The sequence below is a fragment of the Lepisosteus oculatus genome, chromosome 15 (genome assembly GCF_040954835.1).
Source record: "Lepisosteus oculatus isolate fLepOcu1 chromosome 15, fLepOcu1.hap2, whole genome shotgun sequence".
Lineage (NCBI taxonomy): Eukaryota > Metazoa > Chordata > Actinopteri > Semionotiformes > Lepisosteidae > Lepisosteus > Lepisosteus oculatus.
The window spans coordinates 18,810,772-18,823,647 of NC_090710.1; positions in this window are offsets into that span (position 1 = coordinate 18,810,772).

Consider the following 12,876-nt stretch of genomic DNA (forward strand, 5'->3'; position numbering starts at 1 on the left):
TTCTTCAATATTTGTTATTAACGGTACAATTCTGTAGTTTCTGTACAACAAAGTTTACACCAACAACTGAAGACAGAAGTTTTCTGCTTAAGCCTGCAAGGCTGAAAATTATTCTACTCTTTCTGCTCCCTAGTAGAAGTAGAAAAATTGTTCAGAAAAGTTCTACAATATTTAAACATTGTTCCAGCTCTTGTAGTCTTTTCTTGTGATGGACAATTTCACACCCCCCCGTTGTCATTTCGCACAGCCTATCAGTAAATGGTATAATCAAATCTGATAAAATTAGAACATAAGAAATAGTTTCAAACGAGTGGAGGTCTTTTGGTCCATCTAACTCACATGGTGGTTATTGACTAATCTAATTAGTTTTGGCTTCAGAAATGTGGCTGAGTAGCTTGTTTCCATACTCCCACAACCCTTTTGATTAAATAAATTTCTCCTGTGCTCATTGTTAAATGAACTTCCACATAGTTTTCTTTAGTGTCTTCTGGTTCATGTTTTACTGTTGATTATGAAGATGTCTGTCTGGGTTTGGCATTGTCGATGTCTTGGAGAACTCTGAGTCCGTGTATCAGGTCCTATCAAAGACTAAAAAAGTTCGGTTTCCTCAGCATGTCGGTACAGGACGTTCCCAAATTCCTGCTCTTCTCAACCATTGATTGAGCAGCAGTAGTGTGGGGAGAGGTCTGGAAACTGTCAAAGATGTGCACTGGGTGTGACTGGGTCTCAGTTACTGTACATGTCACTTAGAAATGTTCTATGAGGCTGCTGTGACTCTGTGATGATTCGCAGACTGTGGTGAATCCTACCATGTATAATGTCCTTTCTTGGTACAAAATACTGCAGCCAAATAATCTAGCTTAGTGAGCTGGATGGCAACTGAGATCCCCCTGACGTACACAAGGCTCCACTGATTTAGAAACTGGGATTACTAAACCTGGAGCTAAACGTCACTATGCTAGAGCAAAACTTGTCAGCCCAGAAAGAGGCATTTTCTGCTTATCAACAGAAGCAATTTTAATTTGCCATGTTTTCTTCCTTTTTTTGCAATGCTTTTTGTGGGGGTTGTGTTGTTTTAACTTGCTCAAAGCCTGCTCTGTTGCAATAAATGTAATACTAATTTTTTCAACCCTAATTTGTCTGGAGTCCAAAAATTAAATAAAAAAGTGGTCAATGACATTCTAACTATTTTCTATCTCATGATACCTGTATGTCGACTGATTATGCAACCAGCATCATACATGACATAACTGCATAATTCAATCTTAAATAATTACCCAATTGCTGTTGGCACTGTGCAATACAAAGACCTGCATTCAGACCATTTTTATGTGATGTTAAAAGTACACTAGTCATATGCGTCTGTCAACTTGCTCAAAATTCTTCAGAAATTTGGTGTGGTTTTCAAAGTAGAATAATCAAATGTTTTATTAAAAGAACATGTGTCTCACAACAGAAGATCCCATGACTCAAACATTGTTTTTGATTTTGTTCCAGATTTAATTTCCTAAGGGTGTCTGGGCTTCCTGGCTCATTTCTGAACTGGAGCTTCTGTGTGAAACTTGCATGATGCTTACATGGATTGTCACTGGGTGATCGATTTCTTCCAAAAGGGTGCTAATGATCATTTGATTTTCTGATCTTGAAAACCTGACAGCTCCTTTTCTGCCTGTGAAAAACAACATTACCCAAAAATAAGACATTTATTCATGTCATCTGAAGTGGGTTCTTTTCTTCATAACTGTTACAAACAAGGGTTATAGGACTTCTTTTTAAACTTTACTCATGGATGGATTTATTATACAATACATAACAGCAATCAACAATGTGGGACAATTTATTGTAAACAGTAAAAGTTGTATGATTGGAAATGTTCAGAAGAAACAAGAAAAAAGATCTGAAACAACAGCAACCATAAAAGAGACAAATTGAAACTGAGCAACAAGTCAGTTAAGCAAACATTGACTTGGGAAAGAGACTAGCAGTAAAGTCAAGGAATATGACCTCAGTTTGGCCGGAGAACTCTAAAGCATCAGCAAGTTCTGTAACCAGAGAGGGTACAGAATGGGTTAGTTTGACTATTGCAAAGAAAGATTTAACTGTGAAAGTCCATGAGGGATCAGCCTTGGACAGGACCAAAACGTGTACAGGGGAGCAGAGGGTATCTTGCTTACAGCCGTGACATCTTAGATCAATATCTTGTAAAACTGGACCAAATTTAGTCTTTGATTAGTATTGCAAAATTTTAAATGGTCTCTGTGTCTGGCACAAATAGAGGATGAATGAACACTTTCTTCCACTCCACTTCTAAGGAGTTACATTCCAGACATACTCATACTCCCATAAAACTTTAGTTACAGACAGAAAATGTGCTTGAAGGCTAAAATGGTTAAAAGCGGAGGAATACACGTTTACAGAAATGCAGGGTTAGATGTCAGGTCGCATGAAACAAAACTTTAGAACTTTAGTGTCATGAAGTTCCAATGTGAAAAAAATAAAGAAGTTGAAGTGTTTTTTAAATTGATTTGAACAAACCCTTGCCACGTCTGGCTATCACACTGTCTGACCTCCTTATCTTCCCCCAGTTTATGTGGCTCCTGATCTCTAGTGCGTGAGTGCCACAGAGTAGCATGTTTTCTAATTTAGTGAAATTAAACTGGCAGTAACATAAGACAGTACAAGTGAGCCTGACCACTGAACTATTCTGCACAAACCCTGAGGTGATGATGATTTGAAGAGACCTAGAGACCTGTTGGAGTCCATGAGTGATGGACTTGGTGGCCGCGGGGATAAATAATGTCTTTATCTCACACACCCAGAAGATGGTGCACTGTAGAAGGGGATGACAGAGACCTCTAATGACTGATAAGCAGGTCCATCTTTAATATTTAATGTGAACTCTGATGGAAAAGTAACTGCAGGCACCATAGTCCTATGACTGCAGAGGGAAGAACTTCCTGGTGTCAGTATTGACTTTTTGGAAGTGTTTTATTTCCTTTGTTTGATCCTGTCTTCATTTTTGTTTTGCGCTTGAAGTTATTCAGGGCATGGCCGAATCTGTTCTCCATTTTGTTGAGGAAAACAGTTTGAAATTGTCTAACCTTTACGCATGTGTCATTGCAGCCTCTTTTAAACCACGGTTTCCCAAAATCTTCAGCACATTTGTATTTTCGAAATGCACAGAACACAGGGCAAGGCTCACAGATTACTCCATAAAAGCACAGCTTCTCTGAGCAGATTGAGCCCTACAGCCCAGATGCTCATGGTTAGAGCCTGGACTACATCTTCAGCCAACTGTGATGGGCTTTCCCAGAGTGGCCCTCCTGGCCCAACACATCCAGTGATGAGTGGGCCTTTCCATGCTGGTCTTGAAACTGCAGTCCCTAAGAACTCCAGGAGACCTTGTAATGTTTTCAGTGAGACTTTAATCTCTGGCTGTGGGAATTTTCTTTTAAAAAGCTCCAAAACTAGATGAATTTTACAATTTGCAGAACCATGACATTTCCCTGCAGTATTTTCTCAAACATCTAACAAAGATTTTTTCTGTCTTCATCATCTGCAGAAAGTCCCATGTGATGTGGATGCACGGGTGTGCTTGTGTATCCCTTATATCAAAGCTGTTCATCATAAAACCGCAGAGCTCAGTATCTTTTACTTCACACACAACCATAATATTGCAAGGCCTCGCTTGGCAGCAGAAAAATAAGACCAGCTGTGTGATGAATGGTTTATTAAAAGGGGTATTCGTAACATCTGTGCAGAAAGTGCTTGACCTTTTCTTCCACTGTAAAGATGTGTGCCTTTTAATCTGCAGAAGGCCAGCCACATGATTTCTAAAAGTGTGGCTGTAGTCCTCTTTCTTGTCAACGGCACCTCCCTGACTCTTAACACATTCTTATCTCATCTTCCCTTGCCTTATGAGCTACCTGATAAAATAGTTTCCCTGTTTTTAGCCTGGCACTCCTGACAGAGCTGAGTGTAGTGGGGGATGCGAAGAGCTTGGCAGAGGTTTTGGTTTGCTGACTATGGCTCTGAATCCAGAGTGGTAGTATGAATCCACCCTTCTGGTAGAGTGACATGAGAAAGGATTGTGATATTTAGAAATATTTTTTTTCTTTCAACCCTGGAGTCTCAATCTCCACCACATGAAGATTATGATGCCTTTGTCTTTATTAATGGCTTGAATTACTTAATTGACTGATCCATATATTTAAGATTGTGCAAGGCATTTTGCATTGGATACTTTAAATGATCCACATTGATTCAAGGAATTATTCAAGGATTTAGAATTATTTTGAGATCTTTGAAGGAGGTGTTAAATTTGCCCAGGACATTGGTAATGAGATCAGTTTGAATAGAAACCAGAATACCCAGTGACTCTTCTACTGTCTTTTCTGCTTAAATTAGTTCTAAATAAGTCTAATTCATTTAGTCTTTCTTTCTCTTAAAAAATATCCAGTGAGTTTTCATTTCTGCAGTAAAAACACTGTACATACAATTTAAACAGATTTGATAAGGAAGTTATCTTCAACAGATATTTTGTAGATAATTTGGTGTGATCTTATAAACCAAGCTTTAAGTAAAACAAGGCTAACATGCTGAAAATAATTAGATTGCGATCTTAAACATGTTGCATTGTGGGTACTGAGGTGCCATACATAAGTGACTTTGATGAGAATTAATTCCCCTGTTTCACTGCACTGGTGTGGAAATGATCCCTTTGCAATGCTGTGTTATTGCTAGGCCTCATGCATGTCTCATCTCCTTCTCCCTTCCATTGTTGCCAGCTCTTTGTGGATCTAAATTTCCCTGGGCTTTTTCTTCCAACTGCACTGAATTACTCAATTGACAATTAAATACATTTGAATCTTTTCAATTATTTGCAGCTCCTGAAAAGGTCCTGATTTCTTAATGCTTGTGTATTTTTTTTAGGTAGTTCAAAAATCATTAACTGGATTAAAGATCAAAAGAAATTGGAAAAGGCTGGCCATCAGATTGGAAGCTTAATTAAGTTTTCAAGTAACTACTGTAAGAGACTGTTAAAGTTGAAAGACAACCAGAAGACAGAGGGCTCTCAGAAGCCCCATGGAGGGTGATATAGATCTTACCACACATGAATCAGCTTGGTATCCAGATGTAACAAGTTAGTCCAGGACAATGGCAGCCAAGCCAGTCAAGGTTGTTGGTCCTTTTTTTTAAAACAGTTAGGTTCTCTAGCTTAAATGTCAATACTCAGTATGCAGTGCCTCCAGAAAAAAACCTTCATATGAGGAAATAAAATTGTGTTTGATCTCCTTTGTCAGATGTAGAGCAAACCAAAAGAGAATCAAAAACATACTGTAACTTAAAAATGCTTTGTTTCTTAAAGGGTAACTTGCAAACTATTTCATCTTTCTGCCCATATACCAGCAGCCAATTCCAAATTACAACTCATGTGATGCTGACTTTCTGTTCTTCAGAGGCTACCTTTGGGTTTTTTTTTCAGCTGACACAAGTCGCTCTTTTGACTTGGAGATCAAATTGTGACTGTTTGAAATAATATTTGCTTTTCATTTAGTCATTTCACGCCCACCTAATTTGGAATTGCCAATATATGTCTTGGCTCACGGCACGGAAAAGATTAAGGAAGGGTTCACCCTTCAGACCTACAAGTGGCACAACGCCTGACAGGAGAGTCGGTGCATTCTCTCTCTCTCTCATGTCACTGCAGTCACTTACAGCTGGTGAATTTACACACGCTTAAACTCCCGGCTGTCCAGACCACACAGTACAACTTGTGCTCAACGCGAGCGCCATTACTGGTTAAGCTGACCAGGAGCACCTGAGACTGAGGAGTCTTGCTTTTGTATGCAAGGTTTTTCTTTTAAATCATCCTTTTGGCTCAAACAATGATGGGCCATATTCAGAAACAGAATCTTCAGGCGACATTGTGGCAATTGTGTTCTGAATTTGGCTCAGCTAGTCTCTGGATTCGTTTTCATTCATGTGGAAAAACTGCTACACTGGCAGGATGTGTGCACAAGCCAGCAGCTACTGAAGCAAAGAGTGTACACCACCGGGTGTCTGCCATACAGTACATTTGTTGACATTCTTATATGTAGTGTATGAAACATACCCTGCTGTCACAAGGCTTTCTGTCAGGTTTTCAGTTGTTCTATCATAAATATCAGAAGAGTCTGTTAGAATCCCCTGACATTGGACTAATATTATCAAGGGGTAGTTCTTGTTAAAATCAAAACTCCTTTATTTGTGAGCTAAATCCATCTCAAAATAGGAGAAGCCGAAAGTGCCCCTTACCCATTTCATCACACCACACGTTGCTATACTGGAAGTGGATCTTTTTACATTTGAACAGAAAAGACCATGTAGTGACCTGATCCAATTCCTTAAAGGCTCTGATAGATTTCTTCTGGATCTACAATGAGCCACAAACCAAAACACAGCCTATTGGACCCTATACTGAAGTGCATCTACGGTCAAGAACATGAGACAGGTCTTCATGTAAGGCAGTGAGGAACAAACCTCACTTGGTGGGATAAGGTGTGTAAATCAATTAGAATTAATGATTAAATGAGCTAGAAGGGTCTCCTTTCAATTGTAAGCTTTCTAATGTTATTTTGTGATACTGCAATCACCAACCTTATGAAGTGGACATTAGGGGGTCACTGAGTATAACCTCAGTCATATCGCATCCAGACAAAAATGCAACACTAGTGTCTGATTTGGTCTGAGTGTCATCAGCAGAGAAGTGAAATTCAAGTGCATGATGGTTATTTCACTCATAAAGAGGCAACATGTAAATACTAAATAGTAAAGGTCCCATCCTTGTGGAATACACTGAGCAAGTGGGACAACATAAGATTTACAGCAGCCAAGATTTCTGACTTGGCTCCTGGTAGAAAAATATGAGCCAAACCAATGAAAGGTGGAACCTGAAATAATTTTCCATGTGATAAATCAGTATACCAAAACTAACAGTATCAAGATCTGTGTGTACTGTTCATCCAGAAAAAGAAGGATATTACTGTAAGTGACCTGGAGTCATGGGTCATGAATAATTGTAATAACTAGTTATTAGTGAAGACTACAGTTGGGCAACATTGGGCAACATGAATTAGGCACTGAAGTTTGGTCAGGGATGCCTCTCTGTAACCAAAACTTGCAACCCTGACACAGCAGCTGCAGCAGTTCATCACTCTCTTGCACATTGTCTCTGAGACCACACATCTGTCTACTGATGTAAAGGCACAGGGAGAACTCAGGACTCAACCTATTTCATCATGACTCCTCTCACTCAGCTGTGGGGAGAAGGTACACTCCTACCTTGCCAAGCCATGTCCCACTCCTCCAGGTCAGTCCTAGGTCAGCTGGCCAAACCTGATCCTTGGCAGCACTCTTTCGCCCCAGTAAGACTGGCTAAAGTAAACTGCTATGACCTAAGAATATAAACTGCTCCATTAGTCTTTTGGGATTGGTTTGGGACCCACACTAGGCTTGTGGGTATCCTATACTACCCACAACTGAGTGTAAACTGGAATAAGTATCACCATGTGACTATTGCCATATTAGAGTTAAGACTTGATATCCATTAAGAGTGAGGCAGTAATGAGGAAAGTTATCTAACAAGTAAAGATCAGTTCAAATGAGAGCAAAAAGAAAACTGAGAATACACCAAGTGCAAACACAGTTGAGAAGACTGTCTTCTGGGATTTTTTTTTCACCCGAGCTTTACATTATGCAGTGTAATGAATTATTTGCCTAACTAACACAATTAAACCCTTATACCAAACTGTTAGTATTTTAAAGTCACCTAGAAAATCTGTTGGGTGGCCTTCAAGAACCAGAATGGATCAGAGGCTACAATAATTTTAATTTGCCTATTTTTTCTGGGTCTTTGTGAAAATGCTGCCACTGCCATTTCAGCACTATGCAAGACATCCTGTTTATTTGTGAAAAGATTTGCTGGCTTTCATTTCCTGTGCCTAGATAGTCTGCCTGGTACAGGAATTCAGATTTGTTCCTATATTTGGAAAAAAAATATTCTTCAAATTACTATCAGCGATATACATTTAAAAAAAGAATTCCGGTTGTATATCATGAGAACAATGCTATTTGATAAATATAACTTGTGTTTCCATATCACTGTTTCTAAAAGAGATGTTTTGGTTTTAGAATCCTGTAGGGTGAAAATGGAGGTGGACTAAAATCACTGGAAAAGGATAAACAAGAAGGTTTACTCTGACCCTGAGCACCTTCTACCTCCACCCCATTAAAAAAAGGGAGCAAACAAGGTAATCAGATTAAAAAGAAAGGAAATTCATAGTATAATTATGTATTTTTCTAGACTGGAGTAGCTCGAAACATCAATTTCACCATCCTGGTATAGAAAATACAAACAAAACAAATACAGGAAAAGGTGTATCTGAAATACAGCTCAGGACAACTAACCCAGATATGAGGATATGAACATTTACAGTGTTTGTGTAATAAATGAGCAGAAAACAAAAGCTTAAGCAAACACCACCCAGTCTCAACAACAAGTTCTTCAATGTGAGAAGCCTCTTCAGAAACTCCAGGAAGTCTTTCCAATGGTTATTGCATTCCCATTGTCTTCTGCAGACAGACAGATGCCAATGCGCAGTGAAGGAAAATCATTTGAAAAGCACCGTTTACAGTTAGTTAATTGTATGGACCGACTTCTGTATCGACTTCTTGTTATTTGTACTGCTGCATGAATCTGTGAATTAGTGTTTAAAATGTAAGCAGTAAGAGTTCATTACTTTAGTCAGATTATAAGGTGTATTTACAAACGGTGTACCTTGTTTAACATTCGAATTACAAGCCATATTTTCTCCCTGGTCTTCCATCTATCCATGACCAGAAAGCTGCTTATTCCAGGTGAGAGGTGCCCAAAGCCCATCCCAGGAGCACAGGGACAGGATGAGACCTCTCCCTAAGCCAGACAGCAACCCATCGCAGCTCCTGTGAGGAGCTGAGGGCGACCGTGAGGGTCTCTGGCTATTCAGTCAACGCTTAAATAAGGATCTGACATTCCCTGGTGCAGCAAGTTCCCTGATTTGCTGGTAAGAATGTGAGGAAAGCATTTCTTTGACTGTTGCGTCGCCGCCCTCTGTCTGCTCAAACCCCCCATTTATACTGTCCCTATCTGTCCACTCTGCTCTACATGCAGTAGCTGAGTTAATGTGAAAATACTAGGAATTCTAAAATATGTATTAAGAATATCACTGTCCTTTAGAACACAAAGCCTTAGTGTGTCATAAAAGTGGAGTTTTGGTGGATGTACTGTATACTTTAATAAAAATTGAATTTGAAAGAAGGTGCAGATAACAAATTGTCTGGGCTTTTCTCCCTACCATTCCTTCCCATAGAAATTAACATACTAGCTGAAAAAGAGGACTTGTAGATAAACTTCACCATTGGCATGCTTCTTGTCTGCCCTGAACTATTTTATTCTAAAGTCCCCATAAGGGGACTTTGAGCTTCCCCATCAGGATGGCAGTTAGTAAATGCAATTAGTAATTTAGTACATTACTAATGTGCTAAAGTAAATCCTCTTTGGTTGGTATTACTTCCATTGTCAATTGCTATCCAGAGCTATTCATCTGCTGTATATACCAATGCACGAATATCCAAAAATGCATCCATTTCAATCAGTCGTTCCTGTAGGCCAAGAAAACATGCTCTGTAGTGTCGTGATGTGTATGAAGTCGTGACTTAATTATCTCTGTAACAGCAATAAAGGACTGTAGTACAACAGGGGGAAAAAGTGTAGATTGCTAGAGGGTGATAAAATTGTACAGTCATAAATAAATTGTAAAGATACAGATTGTTAATTATACAAACCATGAATGGAATTCAAAATAAACTAACTGTATCAATTACAAATTGGAACCATAAGATTTTAAACTTCAATTTACTATTCAATATTATAATCTGTAATAATATGAGTGACTTCTGGTGAAGGAGCTATAATTCCATTTAAAAAATAAATAATTGTGAAGCAATTATTGAAATATAACAAAAAAGGAATTCTGTATTGCATTTATACTTCTGTTCCAAAGGTAAGCATTTTGTGTGTCATTTAAGTGTCATGGTCCTATTGAAGTTTTTTATTGGAGGATAAACGGAAAAGAAGAACAGAAGACATCAAAAAACACTGTCAGTGTAATAAATGAGTCATTTGTGTCACTAAAATACAGTATTTCATTTACTCAATATATTACTCAAAAAGGAATTAGAGGAACACCTCACCACTAATCACCCAAGGCGCATGTGGAAAGGTATACAGGCCCTCACAGACTACAAGAGGAAGAACATCTGTGCATCTGCCCATGATGCCTCCCTGCCTAACGAGCTCAACACCTTCAATGCTCGTTTGAAGCCACCAACACAGAACTAGTCAACAGAGCTACACCCTCCGCAGCTGACCAGGTGCTCTCACTGTCTGCAGATGAGGTGAGGAGATCTCTGGTAAAAGCGAACACACACAAGGCTGCAGGACCTGACAGCATTCCCAGTTGCGTCCTCAGAGCCTGCGCCAATCAAGTGGTGGGTGTATTCACAGACATTTTCAACATGTCTCCGGGCCAAGCCGTAGTCCCCACCTACTTCAAGACAACCACCATCATCCAAATACCGAAGAAAACCACAGTGACATGTCTTTATGACTACCGACCGGTGGCACTAACACCTGTCATCATGAAGTGCTTTGAGAGGCTGGTCATGAAGCACATTAAGGACACCATTCTGAACACACTGGACCCATACTAATTCGCCTACCGGCCCAACAGATCCACAGATGACACAATCTCCATTGCCATACATACTGCCCTATCCCATCTGGATAAAAAGAACACATCCGTAAGATGACTATTCATCGACTTCAGCTTAGCTTTTAACACTATCATTCCAGAGAAACTAGTCAAGAAACTCAGTGCACTGGGTCTCAACACCACCCTCTGCAACTGGATTCAGGACTTTCTGATAGGCAGACCTCAGGCTGCCAGGCTTGGAAACCACACCTCCAGCACACTAACTCTGAAAACTGGAGTCCCCCAGGGGTGTGATCTTAGTCCATTACTTTACTCCCTCTACACCCATGACTGTAAGGCCAAACACAACACCAACTCCATCATCAAGTTTGCCGATCACACCACAGCTGTAAGTCTGATCACAGACAATGATGAGAGGGCCTACAGGGAGGAGGTCAATCTCCTTACAACGTGGTGTGAAGACAATAACCTCACCCTCAACGTCAGCAAAACCAAGGAGCTGATCGACCCCTATCCACATCAACGGGACTGAAGTGGAAAGGGTCAGTAACTTCAAATTCCTTGGCATCCATATCACTGAGAACCTCACATGGTCTCTCAAAGCCACCTGTCTGATCAAGAAAGCGCAACAGCGCCTGTACTTCCTAAGATGGTTGAAGAAGGCTAAGATATGTCCCCAGATCCTCACTAACTTTTACAGATGCACTACAGAAAGCACACTGACAGGTTGCATCACAGTGTGGTATGGCAACTGCAGTATTGCTGACTGCAAAGGCCTACAGTGGGTGGTGAAAAACTGCCCAGTCCATCACTGGGGTTGCCCTCTCATCCATACAGGACATTTATGACAGACGGTGCTTGAGGAAAGCTCTAAGCATCATCAAAGACCCCACACACCCCAGCTACAGACTGTATGACCCTGTACCATCTGGAAAACGGTACCGGAGCATTCGGGCCCGGACTACCAGACTCAGAGACAGTTTTTACCCCCGCACTATCAAACTATTAAACTCCCAGCCTCTCTCACCTATGATCTGAACCTCACAGTGCGTTCTTATCAAAAACTCAAAAACACATTGAAATCTACCTCTACCTCACATGACAAGAAGCTCACTCCCCATAATTTTCTATCCTTTATTTCATTCTGTTGATGTATGATTTTGCACATCTGATGTTGTTTTGCACATTACCTGTAACCTGTTGTTGTTTTGCGCATTGCCTGTTGTTGTTTTGCACACTGCCTGTTGTCTCTGTCTTTCTTTTCTTATATAATTGTATTATTATTTTTTGTACTAGTTATTGTCTGAGAGCTAGCTAAATAGCATTTCATTATACCATATACCTATATATGAGTACAATGACAATAAACTTGAGCTTGAACTTCATGATTGATGCCATTTTCCCCAAACAGGACTCCTCAGTGCATTTCTTCTAAGAATTAAGACATACAGGTACTTAAAATAGAAGAATGCTGCTCGTTTAATTGCTCAGTTGAGCGGGCAGAAAGTAGTGTACGTGAGAGAATGCAATTACTTATCTAAGTACACACAAACAGTTGGATGGCCCTCAGCTGACATGTACGTTCCGACTCTGGATTTGTTTAGGTCAGGAGTGTACAATAAAAGTAAAGTAGGATCTTCCCGTTAGGCATTCAATCATAACTGTGTGAGTGTGTAAGTGGCAGTGGAAAGGGGAATAAATTAAGCCCTGTGACTGCGCATCACACCTTATTTTTAAAAGCGTGATTATCGCCGCCTGGCACCACATTGTGCCCAAGTGCGATAGCAACACCTCGGTGGCGTGGGCTATCATGCAGCAAAGTGTGGCCCATTGACACCGGGACCACGGCACCTCGGTATCTTGCATTTGACAGAAGTCTGGCCTTATTAAGGTCATAAAATTATGAGAGTTCAGGGGGCCCATCAAGTGGTAACTGTGTGAATGCTGCAGGCGAGGCATTGTGCTGGGCATCCGCTGATAACATTGTGTTCGGGGGCTGGCTGCAGGCAGGAGACTGAAATCATATTTGGAATACGGATTAATGGAACTGGAGCTTCTGGTCACAGACCCCCCCATCCACAAC